The sequence below is a fragment of the Mesitornis unicolor genome, unplaced genomic scaffold (assembly GCF_000695765.1).
Source record: "Mesitornis unicolor isolate BGI_N332 unplaced genomic scaffold, ASM69576v1 scaffold959, whole genome shotgun sequence".
NCBI classification, from domain to species: domain Eukaryota; kingdom Metazoa; phylum Chordata; class Aves; order Mesitornithiformes; family Mesitornithidae; genus Mesitornis; species Mesitornis unicolor.
This window is the reverse complement of record NW_010207783.1, coordinates 282585-286097: the sequence shown is the minus strand read 5'-3', so window position 1 is coordinate 286097 and position 3513 is coordinate 282585.

Here is a 3513-nt window from a genome sequence, read left to right as displayed (position 1 = left end):
TTCACAGGTAGACAGAGAGACAAGAGCCCCAAGCTCACACTCAGCCATTCTCTCACCAAGCCCTCCCTGAGTTCAAATGGCACCCCAGCTCCCCACAGGCGCCTCTGCCACCCTTCCCACCCAAACTCCCCGAGTCCTGCCCCAAGGACTTACCACAACCACAGCCCCAAAAATGCACAAATTCAGCAGCGCAGCCAAATATTCCTTGCCTACTTGGATGTACAGCACAAGTGAGTCCGTGCAGGGCGCTGCAAATGCCTGGACAAGAGCCCCACACAGCTGTGCCCAATGCCCGCTAATGAGGGCTGCAGCTGCTCCTCAAGGTGAGCTGCCCTTCCCAACAGCCACCCCACCACCTGTGCGCTTCTGCATACCCCCCCCCAGCGAAGTTTTTGCAAAATAAATACGCTTTGCAACAGATACATTTCGGTATTTGCACTCCTAAAATGTCCAGGTTGTTCACCGAAGAAATAGGCTTTTATATCCAGTACGGACAAAGAACTTTCCAGAAGATGGGAAGTGCACACCAAAGCTTATTCCCAATCAGCAGCAAAAACACAGCAAGACGTGCAAATGCTGCAGAGATGGGCAATAAGCAAATGCGGGCTCCAGTTCTGCGGAGGATGTGTTTAACTCCCTGCAGGCAGACAGCCCCGCTGAAGCCATCTGCAAGCACAAAACCAGAGTACGTGCACCTGCAAGACTTACAGCCATAAAGCAGAAGCTATTTTGTCTTTTAAGATGGATGTGATAAATATTCATCAGGCCAAGAAACATGCGCATAGGTGTAAAAGAGGCAGAAATGATAAACCCCAGTAAAAACAGTAACAGATTTCTCTGCTGAATGAAGTGGGTTTGACAACTGTGAACCTCTCCCCTGCAAGTCAACAAACCTGCATGCTGTGATGGTGCCCAAGGTCTGTTCAACTTAACCAGTCCTTTTTTAAACACAAAAAGGTGATTTTTTTAACAACTATAATACAAATAGCATGGCCTTGAAGCTTCACACACAACTCAACTATTGCCAAGCCTGTCTGTCTGTTCCTCCAAATTTCACCCCAAGAGCCTGTAACTGGCCCTTTTGTACACTGTAGTGGAACCCCAATGCTAGATCTGGCCCAATCTCATTCCAAAATCAATGGGAAAAGCAAAGGGTACCTTTATCAGTCACCTGCTGTCACCAGGCAAGAAATACCCTAACCTGAAACTATCTTGACAATAAAAATATTGGAAGTGATTACATTATTTATTTTTCCAACCTCTGAATTCTTCAGTCATTCAGCACTTCGGTTCTGTCCCACTGTTCCAGCCCTACATAGTCTCCATACTTCTCCAGCCACTGCTCTCGTAAAACTGGAAAACAGACAACATTTTGGGCTATGCAACTGAGAAACTACAAGAAAAACCACATTGTTCTGTACATGCACAGCCTCTCAAGCAGAAATTCCTATGCTGTCAGTTTACCAGGTCTGAAGCCCTGTACGACTGCTTCACCATCCTGGACCAGGCTTTCCAACGGAGCAGCTGATACCTACACACACATTGCTTCCTACACTGCTGCAGTAATAATCTGCTGTCCTTATTTAGACATTAGTTTGCTTTACAGACTCAGAAACTATTCCCATTTTCTGTCATAGGTAGCTTTCAGTGCCACATCCCTCTGGAAACTCTGCTCAGCCTCGCGTGAAGCAGCACTGTATGCTATTTGGGAATTCAAGAAGATGCCTGAAAACTGTCAAGATCTACCAGAGATCTGCCGTTTGGTGTCAAAAAAAGAATAGCAGAGAGGTTTTGAAATCTTGCATGAGTACAATACCTACTTGTATGTCTTGAACAAAGGATTTACAGGATTAGGGTGCTACCCAAGTGATTGAATAGGACAAAAATACACCATCTCTATCTTTGTGAAAAGATCTGAACACCTAGAATAGCCTGGCTGAAAGGAAAATATGATTTCAAACAATAATTAATTTTCTAGATAAGAAAATTCTCTCTTTTCCTCAAGAATCTCTCACTTGGCTCCTCTTTTTCCTAGATACATTGGCCTTCTGTTAAGTCTGCATTATGTGAGGCAGGCTGGTCTCAGTAATACACTGGTCAACAGCATACTGAGAGACTCCTCTGTAACTGTCCCTTCTGGCCTTTCTGTGACATGGACAGACTGGGGACACAGCACAAAGCCATGGCCAAAGCACAAGGCTCCCACTAACAGGGGTTCCTCAGCTGTAAGAGCTGGAGTGACCTCTGCTTTACCTATGTAGAATAACAAATTCTTTAGTGCAAAACAGAAAAAAAAATAAAAACGCTGGCACCAGCCTGAACCTGAGCAAGGAGAATGTGCTGGTACCAGCAGGGAAGAAGGAGAGACTGCATGCACAGATAGATCGTGCTCTCTCTTCTCTGCTGGTACCAGCAGATCCTCTCACCTCCATGCAACACTGCTGCCCCAGGCTCTAACATCCCTCCAGTCCCTCCCTGTCACGCAGGCTGAGCCAGCAGAGGTGCAGTTCCAGCAGCATCGAAGAATCCCTCACAGCTACAGCTTGTAGGGACGAAGATTCTGTGTGCTGAGCAGGGAAGGAAACAAAGCAAAATGGCCCAGGTAAGTCTGTGACATTCAACTGTCTGCCTCTTGTATTACAAACAGAGGTTTAGGGAGAAAATAAGGAACATGAGTTTTATCACACTGAACTGATGCTAATGATTCACAGATCTTAAAGCATCACTCGGAAACTAAGAAAACTACAAAAAGAAGCTGAAATCAGAACTGAATAGGAAAATACATAAAAAATGAGGGAGACATGAACTCAGTTGGCTCCATTCACCTAAAAAAACAGTTGTGGAAAAAGGAGAACATAAACCTATTCTAATAGTCCGAACAACCTCAGCTCTGCTTTTCAGCCAAGGTTGAAAAGACTCCAAAAGCACAAACATTAACAGATTAACCCCAAATCATTTACCAGCAGAACCAGAGAAAGCAGCTACTTGTAGCAACCTCCCTATTTACATATGCAAGTCCTCACGTGAGGTCAGAAGCACAAGGCTGTTGTATTGCTCTTTAATTTCAGGTCAACTCAGGTGCAGGAGAACTGCCCCCTGCTCCCCTTCAGTGCCACCCAATGAAGTATGAATAGTAACGGGAAGGGGAAGGAGCCGCTCGGCTGCACAACCCGCTGTTCACAGCTGGATCCAGCTTGCTCATTGCTGAGGTTGAACCCTTCCACAAGGTGAGTTTCTCCTTGAGTCCGGGATTTACACAACCCAGTCTCAGACTTCCTTCCAGTCTGGAAGGTCAATGGGGCAGGAAGAAAATAAAAACCTACAAAAGAATGAAACCCGAGGGGAATAATTCTGCTGTACAAATTTGTCCTTTCGGAGCTTAGCTAAGAGTTTTGGAACTGCAGTTTGCTAAGAGAGGGTGGAGAAGCCAAGGTAAGCAAAGGATTTATAATACTGCAAAGTCTTCCTCGTTCTTAGTTACTGCTGACCTACAAAGCCCAGGTAAATACACCG